Source organism: Lampetra planeri, chromosome 66 (assembly GCF_965212315.1).
Source record: "Lampetra planeri chromosome 66, kcLamPlan1.2.h2, whole genome shotgun sequence".
Lineage (NCBI taxonomy): Eukaryota > Metazoa > Chordata > Hyperoartia > Petromyzontiformes > Petromyzontidae > Lampetra > Lampetra planeri.
In genome coordinates, this window is record NC_136172.1 from 943,055 (window position 1) to 952,943 (window position 9,889).

Genomic DNA, 9,889 nt, shown 5'->3' on the forward strand with positions numbered 1-9,889 from the left:
GCACGCGGCTGTGTTCAGCCCCACGTGGTCTGCACCACGTGGGGCGTGGTGGGCGGGGCTGCAGGCGGTCACGTGGAAGAGGCCCTTTTGGGTGCACTTTGTAAATGTTCACTCGTCTCAGTGTTTCCAGATGAGAGGGTTTACCTCTGTACCTTGACGTCTCATTGTGGTTAATGAGTGTAAAGAGGGTTTGTAAAGAACACTGTCGTTGTGAAGGGGTTTCCTTTACTTCTAATAATCGACTATAACCGCCATTTGAACAGCAAGGATGCCTTGTTTGCTGGGCTTGGTACCTCAGAAATTCAATGAATACCCGACATCTGCTTTTAAATCACAGGGTTCAATACAAGTTCACTTTCACCCACAATTTAGTGATTAACCTTTCAATTCCGTGGGCTTAGACATTCTGACCCAGTCTCCTGGAGGTGAGAGAGGAGGCGAGGGGCAGGGTACAGACTGTGGAGCTCACACAACGGGAACTTTCCTAGTGGCAGAACAATGTCCAACTGCGGGCGGATCTCGCATCGCCCACATTCGCCTCTAGACATAAACACGAGTTTTCATTTGTTGACCATTTACGGGATAATGCCTCTTAAGTGGTTTAGTGTTAGGAAAAGAGTCATGAAACGTTCCGTACCTGTTATTGTGATGCCTGCACGGCTACCGAACTTAGTTCCATCGATGATAGCGCGGATGAAATATGTCCTCGAGTCTCCCTTCCTCACGTCTCTGATCTCCAGGGAGCAGCTCCCCGAGCTCATGTTCCCCACCAGCGCCACTCTCTCCCTGTACCCCTCTATGGAGCTGGTGTTGCTCACTGAGCTGTAGACGATGTTATCTGTCTTTGTCTCGTCATAGGCATCGTTAATGAGCCAGAAGCCCCGCACGCTGTGGTCACTGCGACTCCACGAGAAGCAGAAGGCGCAGGGCAGCAGCGCCCGGTCTCCCTCCCGCACCGCCACCGAGTGTCCGTAGCTCACCAAGGCAGCATGCCACACAGCACCGCCTGTGAGAGACGCACACAGTGCCCGTACACATGGCGGGGAACTTCTCCTGTACCGCGTCTGCCCCTGCAGGACCCAGTGGCCGTGGATTCCGGCATCAGCGACCACAGTCGCATTCAGGAAACCACGTGGGGCACTTGGAGATGTCGCGCCAGTGAAGCGCCTAAGAGATCCCACGGATTACTCCTTCCCCTGAATATCAGAATCAGATTCACTATTTAGAGTGGAGGAATCCGATGAGCTATGAAGCTATTTTAGACAAGTGTCAATTAGGGGCAGGTCACCAACTTACAATGGCAAACAATGGAAAATTATAGGAGTATAAAATAGAGAAACGGTAAGCAAGTCACGAAATGTAAATAAATACAAATACAAAAAGTATTTAAACAAGAGAGCTCATGTGAGCTTAATATTATTTTATCCTGCAGCTGTAGTCGTACATTTCACACGAAGCTGAACTCCTGGTGTCCCAGTGTACGCATCGGTCTCCAAATCAACTTTGAAGTAGTAGGTGGTGGCATCTGAGACTGCGACATTCTTGATCTTGAGAGCGCAGCTACGGCTGCTGAGATCTCCGCTCAAGGAGGTCCGCCCTCTGTAGCTCACAGCCACCTCTGTTGGCGTGGAGCTGTAGACGATGTTATCTGCTGGGTCTTCTTTGCCATCTCTCATCCACCTGACTCGTACAACGAGTCCTTGTTCTGAGGGGAATCTGAAAGTGCAGGGGAGTTCCACCTCTGCTCCCTCTGTTGCAGTCACCACCATCAGCCCATAGTTTACTCCCCAGGCATAGCCTGCAACCTCTGAGAGCACAAGACACAAGGCGCACACGAGACATGAAGTCGCATCACAGTGATGTGTGTTGAACATCTGTGGCGTAGTAAGTAGGCAACTGTGCTAATAGGAGGTGCGTGATCACGTGCACACAGACAGAGTCCTCGTGACGAGTGGACACACGTCCCACGTGCACACGAGTAGCGGTGAAATGCCTCCGAGCGAGTGAGAGATGCCCCCATGAGGTGGCTCCGTATTGAGAGAAGAGCACTGGGGCTTAGGGGACACCCAGGACAACTCCTCATGCACTGGAGGCAGAGGAGTCTGCCACGTCATGGTGAGAGCGGAGATGGGGAACAGATGGAGAGAAAGAGGAGTAGAGGGAGATATGTGAGAAGATGTGAAGAGAGGTATCTGGAGAGATGGGGGAGTGTGTGAGCAAAAGAGATTAGTGAGGAGTCACCGTTCAGATGGAGGCTTCCACTGAGAAGGCACAGGAGGAGGCTGGTCTGGAACACTCCCATCATGCCTGCAACACAGACAGGCTCACTACACAGACAGGCTCACTACACAGACAGACTCACTACACAGGCAGGCTCACTACACAGACAGACTCACTACACAGACAGGCTCACTACACAGACAGGCTCACTACACAGACAGGCTCACTACACAGACAGGCTCACTACACAGACAGGCTCACTACATAGACAGACTCACTACACAGACAGACTCACTACACAGACAGGCTCACTACACAGGCAGGCTCACTACATAGACAGGCTCACTACAGAGACAGGCACACTACATAGACTGGCTCACTACACAGACAGGCTCACTACACAGACAGGCTCACTACATAGACAGGCACACTACATAGACAGGCTCACTACAGAGACAGGCTCACTACACAGACTGGCTCACTACACAGACAGGCTCACTACACAGACAGGCTCACTACACAGACTGGCTCACTACACAGACAGGCTCACTACACTGAGAATCTCCCTGTTGTATATATGCCTTTTCCAAAAACGTATATTCAGAGTGCTATTGCCTATTTTTGATATAAAAAAATGCAGTGACCAATACCTGTGAACTCCTCCCTCGAGACAACAAAAGGCCTTAATGACTGCGGAAAGTACTAAAACTGTAATAACGACACTTAGGGGCAATTGAGAGTATCTGTGTCCACAGGCCATTAGATGACTGCTTGAGGAAGGGGAGAGAAGCCGGGCATTGATGTGACTTGGGAAATGACTTCCATAAATTAGAACAGACAGACACACACGTACACCGGACACACGGTCACAATCAAAGGGACAGTTGTTCCGTCGCGAGAGGAAACCGACCAATCACAGGCCGAGGAGCGAAATCAAAGGCATTCCGGTCCTTTGTGAGAAGACGAGACGGAGGCGAAACATTTAGGATATAAGAAAGAAGCCGAACCACCCAAATTAGTCTTGCAACGGCAAGCTCCGGAGTGTGGTCACTGTGATACTGGGTCTGTCAGAGCAATGACAGACTGAGTATCGCTGGAAATTGTATTCTACATGCATCCTTATGTGTTGAGTTGCTTGCAGAGTCAAGGACTGCGAGAAGTTGTATTGCAATAAGCTATCAGAGTTGGGAGAAGCTAAGAGGTGAGCGAATACATTTTCATATAATACTGCGATTAGCCAAGAGTTGCGAGAAACTAAGAGGTGTTCGACTACATGTTATGAGTTGTGGAGAGTGAGGCGCAGACGACGAGCAGCTCGCAGCAGGAGCCCTCCTGGACAATGGGGAGAGGCACCAAGGGTGGTCGCGCAAAGCAGCTGCTACTCACAGGACCAGCGGCTCACGACTAACCACGAGCGCGCTGACTCGGAAGCCCCGAGCCCACTCCAGCAAAGGTCGAGCTCAAGGATCGACAGTGCCTGGTGCCAAGGGGGGTGACGCGCTGCAGCCCAGCGGACGAGCTGCGAGCGCTCTCTGGCGACGGGACCATCGCGCACATCGACGCAGACGAAGCCGGACCCATCATCACCCATTATCATTATCATCCTGCAGCCGGCACGGGCACCGCCGCCATCGTGAGCAGCGTGCCGCCCACTCAGGGGCCGTCCATAAATGACGTCACGCGATTTTTGACGATTTTTGACCCGCCCCCCCCCCGTCGTCACAAAAAGTCAGACCCCCCCCCCCTCAAATATGACGTCGCAAAGCTCTGCCCCCCCCCCTCACAAAAAATTAATATGCTTCAAATCGCTTTAAACTAGTATACTTGTAGTGCGTATTTAATGTGGCGCTGCACTCTGATGTTGTAGGAGAAAACATTTATTAAAAAGTCAATTTAATTAAGTAGAACGTGTTGTCTGTATTTATTTAAAGTAGCGCATTTTGATGTGACGTCACATTTCTCAACCCCCCCCCCCCCTCGTCACACATCGTCACAAATGTCTGACCCTCCCCTAGGTGCGGGACGTTATTTATGGACGGCCCCTCAGCAACCACCCCAGTGGTGGAGAGAGACTGACGGCGCAGCCGAGAGCGCCGTGTGTTCGTCTCGCACAGACGCCGACCCAGCGCCCCTGCTGGGGACCTGAGGTATTGTCGCTACACGGAACTCGGCACCGCGGAAGCCACCGACTCGTCAGAGCCGCAGTTAGCAGGAAGAGGAGGTGGCAGAGGTCGCAAACGGGTTTTGATTCCTTACCCGTACCCGGCCGCACCAGGGTCGCAAACGGGTACCCTACCCGATACCCGGCTACCCGTACCCGGCCGGGTATCGGGTAGGGTACGGGTACCCGATTGCGACCTCTGGGATGAAGCCATGTTGCAGGCGCGGGTGGGTTGATTCTAGGAACTTGAATTGTGAGAAGAAACAAGACGTTGGGAAATGAGTGACAAACGGTGACTCACCAGTGACTCACGGCCTACCCGTACCCGTACCCGGCCGCATCAGGGTCGCAAACGGCTACCCGTACCCGGCCGGGTACGGGTAGCCGGGTATCGGGTAGGGTACGGGTATCGGGTACCCGGTTGCGACCTCTGGTAGGTGGACAACTCAAACCATACTGCCCGCTATAATTATTGGACAACGTTGTGACTGTCCTCCTACACACACACACAACGCACATATCGGCACGAATTAGATTGTTACAAAAAGTTTTTTTGTGTTTTGAAAAGGATTGCCATCCCAAGGTGTTCTGTCCCTTGAGTTGCATGAATAGGTCGTTTAGAAGTATTTTATCCATTCCTTTTCTTTAATTGCATAATCTTAACAATTCATTCATTGATGTCCCATTAGCCAATTGATAAGTATCTGTTAACCAAACCTACACATTCACAAGTACACTATTGTTTTGGGACATTTCTTTAATTTCAGAATCTTACCAATGAATTAATTGATGCCTACTTTTGCCATTGGGAATGTTTCTTTAGCGCGGTTCCAAATGAATATTGTAATTTTAAGGACCTTATCCTATTGTCGTGTATTGTCGTGCCACTCTGAGGAGTTAGCCGATTGTTCTGTTGCTCAGTTTTAACAACGTAACCATTGAGGGTTAATTGTACGGCTCGATGAGTAGGACAGCTACAGAAGTACTGTGGTGGCAATTCCGATCATAAGTGTGTTCGCATATTAGAGTGTTTTTAGATATTAAAGTTGCTTAACACAGAAGAGTCTGAGTGGTTTCTTCCTAAGTTAATGCATAATAATCTTCATGCATAATAAGAACTGTATCCTGCGGCGAGATCTGAATCCTGAGACCGGACATAATTACACTAAAACATATAATCAGTAAAAGTTAAAGCGATAATTATTGTAGTACCACGATTGGTAATGCACCCCGAGACAACGAAGCCGAGCCAATAATAAGAATAATAATACACGTAACTACACACACACTAATTGATCATAATGCAAACTATTAATCGAGTCTAATTTGCATATTTGCATACATTTAATGATTTTATAAATTTGAATAATTTCATATTTTATCATTCATCTTTTTTTTTTCAAAATACAATATATACAACATCACTACACACACATGCTCACTACACTGACTGGCTCACTACACAGGTATGCTCACAACAAATACTGGCTCACTACACAGACATGCTCACGACACAAAAAGGCTCACTACGCAGAAAGGCTCGCTCACGACTAAGGAATGCTGACCCCACAGACATGCTCACAAGATAGACATACTCAATACACAGACAGGTTCACTACAGACAGGCTCACTACACAGGCTTGCTATACATAAACCTTCACACATCTTACAAAATCTTCCTCGGTACATTCATCGGCTTACTTTTGTATATGTTCCTTACATTCCTACACGTTCACCATACATAGCCTACTCAACTTGCCTGGTAGGTGGCGGAGGGAATGGTATTGGAGTTGGAGGTGGTGGCTCTGGAAGAGGCGGTCTTGTGGAAGGGGCAGGTTCTGGAGGACGTTGTTTTGGAAGAGATGGCTCTAGAGCAGGCGGTGTGGGTCTAGAAGTCGTCCTTCTGGATGAGGTGGTCCCGTGTCTTCCAGGGTCCCGTCTGGCCGTGTACGGAGAGACCAGAACTCTCACTGCACCCACGGCTAGATGCGGGTTGAAGGGGTAACAGAAGGCGTCGGCAGTGGGGCAATGGGGCCAGGCAGTCTCGTTTTGCTTCACGATTCTCCACCACTTCTTCTTTCCACTTTTCCCCCCGTGCCGCAAGCCGCATGCAGTGTGTGCATAAACACAGCAATGAGCACAGTCCTCTTGAAATACCCTCCTCTCAGCAGAAGAGTAACGCGTGTGGCGTCACTACTTGCAGCTGCGAGGGTTTCTTTCGACCCTGGGCAGGCGCCGTGCCCAGGTCACCAGGAGGGATCAGGTCACGCTGTGATCCTGTGAACCACGAAGGGTCAAACGGGTCTCCTTAATAGACTCCTCCACAAGAGGTCCCCGGCCTTGGCCTCACTGAGTAACAGAGTCACACAGTAAGGCCTCTAGTGGCTGATACTGTCTTGCAATGCTGTCAAAATAAATGCACCAATTGTAAAACCCTGGCACAAACCATGAGACCATGGACCTCAATCACATTTCATAAATACGTGTTATTTATTTGCAGATTGTCCGACATCCCCCATTTAGGGAAAGCCTCTCCAGTGTTGCCGCTTGTTCGAATTGGAGAGACCAAGTACTAGGAAAGCACTTGCAAATGGCAACATCACCCCTCGCACTTTCCTTTTTTCGCCAGCCAGTCCAGGCCTCCCGGCATACTGAAGCTGGCTTCTCTATATTTCTTGGGACGTCGAATTGAATCCAGGCCCGTTTTTCCCTTGTGGCGGCAGCGGCAAGAACGTCAATGCTAATTATATCCTATGCAACGGTCGTAAAGCTTGGTACCACAAACGCTGCACTAATTTAGCCCGCATCCGCAGTTCAAATTCCGGCTGGTTCTGCAAATATTGTACATCATCCACTCCAACAACTCCACCTTGCACAACTACACTAGCACCACCACCTCATCCACCGCAACCACCGTTTCAACCACAACAAAAGTCTACAACATAAACGACCTAAAAATTCTTCAAATAAACATCAACGGCATCAGCAACAAATATCTTGAACTAAGCACCTTTCTACAACAAAACGCCATTAATATAGCAGCCATCCATGAAACAAATTTTAAATCCACTTCTCAACCGCCCAACTTTCAAAATTTAACTTTTCTCCGTCGAGACCGACCAACAGCTGGTGTCGGTTTAGCTTTTTTCATCTATAACAGCATTGAATTTGAAGAAATTTAAATCCCAATGCCTCCTTCTGATATCACCATTGAAGTGGTGCATTGAAAAATTATAATACTCCGATTGATGCTCCTGCTGTTGTGGAGTGATTCATGTGTAATGTAGTAACTCGGCGGGAGACGACTTCACGGGTAACACACTCTTTATTTTACCAAACTCGTTCACAGGTGACTAACACCCACTTAGTATCTCGGGTGACAAACACCCACTTAGTATCTCGGGTGACAAACACCCACTTAGTATCTCGGGTGACAAACACCCACTTAGCTACCCTGGCGACTAACGCCCACTGAGCTACTCGGGTGACCAACACCCACTTAGCTACCCTGGCGACTAACGCCCACTGAGCTACTCGGGTGACCAACACCCACTTAGCTACTCGGCGACTAACGCCCACTGAGCTACTCGGGTGACCAACACCCACTTAGCTACTCGGCGACTAACGCCCCTGAGCTACTCGGGTGACCAACACCCACTTAGCTACCCTGGCGACTAACGCCCACTGAGCTACTCGGGACACTCCCTGCCCGGGGTGTCCGTCTTGACTGTGGGTCCCCAGCCCGACCCACGTGGGCGTCGGACCCCGGGTCCCACAGTCTCGCCTCCGAGCCACACAGGGCCCCGGTCCCTACAAGGACGGCGGGACTAGGGGTCTCGGGGCACTAGGTCTTCAGCTCCGTCTTCTGGTCTTCAACTGGGTAACTCTCCCCAAGTGCTCTCGCGCGTCCCCCTTTATACCCCACCTGCGGACGTCGCTGCGAGCACCCATCCTATTCGACCAATCACTGGGCGCTGGCTACGATCCTGTTTTCCCACATCTCAGCGTGCCTCACCACCCACGCCGCGCCGCCCCGTCATCTGTCACTCCCGGCGCGCGCGTCCACACCACGCCCACAACGCGTGCCCAACCCCGCACCCCGCGCCGCCCCGTGATCCATCACTGTCACAGTCGGCGCACGTCAACACCACCACTACATCACCCCCTACCACATAGCTCGCAGCCGACCCGGCTGCTATAAAAATATACAAACCCCCCTGTGTGCCCCGTAACACAACACAACAACAAGAACAACAACTAACGTAACAACACAACACGACGCGAACACTACCATCCGCAACCATCAACCAATGCCACCGCGACAATAGAACAATATATACAATCCGGCGAGTGACAATAGCAATGTGTATGCAGAAATAAAAATAAATGGAAATTTTTTTTCTTTTTTTTTCTCTCGACTCGTGCAGCGTCCCATTCTTTCCGAGCGTCCCTACAACGGGACATTACCCCGGCAGAGGGGAACACCGGGCGAGCTCGGTGTCGAAAAAAAATGTCTTCATGAAAATGTTTGTGCCCTAGCCCGAGTCCGCCTTGCCGGTCCGTCGTACGGCACAAGACGCGGTTGAACGTCCGGTGGTGCCGGCAGTTCAGGAAGACATTGGCCAGGCATCGAGGACCCGTGCGTGCCGCGGGGTTCAGGTTCCCGACGGTCAGCAGCCGTCAAGCCCGAGGCACCTGGGGGTGGGTCAGGTGGAGACACGTGAGGATCAGCCTGCGACACCTCCCTCCCCGAGTCGACGGTCACATCACACGCCCGGTCGTTACGGCACAGAACGGGGTCACACGGTGCCGCATAGGGCTTCAGTCGGGAGGGGTGCACGTACCAACGGCGTTTTTCCCATTTAATCTGTATACTCTGGGGTCGTGCAACCCGCACAATTTCCACCGGTCCCCTCCAAGGTCTCAACAACTTGGGGGACGTAGCCAACGGTGCATGTGGACAATGCAGCCAGGCCTTATCGCCTGGTTTCCAATCATGCATATGCACCCTCCGCCCATGCAATCTCTCGTTCGCGATTTGCCGAGACCGCGAATTCAACCTCGCCGCCTCCCGCGCTTCAGTCAATTTGGCGATATTAAATTTGATGTGGTCTGCCAATTTTGATTTTGCACGTGGCTGGGAAATCCCCAGTTGGACGTCCATGGCCGGATCGGCCTCCCGCCCATACATAAGAAAAAATGGGGAAAACCCCGTCGCCGCATGAGGGGCCATTCGATAGGCCGCGAGTACCCCCGGCACCTGTAAGTCCCAATCAACCTGATCGTCGCAGACCTGTTGGCACAACATAGACGTAATCGTCCTGTTCAGACGCTCAACCATCCCGTCAGTCTGCGGGTGGTAGGGGGAAGTACGCACTTTCTTTGTACCCAACAGGTCGCACACCTCGCGCAACAAAACGCTCGAAAAATTCTTTCCTTGATCCGTCAGCAAGCGTTCGGGGGCGCCCTTGTCCAAAACATAACCCTGGACGAAGGCGTCCGCCACCG

General features: G+C 51.1%; 1 long non-coding RNA gene across 1 annotated transcript; it reads right to left on the reverse strand.

The window, feature by feature from the left end:
* Positions 1 to 1,514: 1,514 nt before the first annotated feature.
* Positions 1,515 to 3,906, reverse strand: LOC144737269 (uncharacterized). Its single transcript, XR_013588926.1, has 3 exons — positions 3,607 to 3,906; positions 2,242 to 2,307; positions 1,515 to 1,807 (listed from the first exon to the last, which is right to left on the reverse strand). It is a non-coding gene; the product is annotated as an uncharacterized LOC144737269 (long non-coding RNA).
* Between the last annotated feature and the right edge of the window lie 5,983 nt (positions 3,907 to 9,889).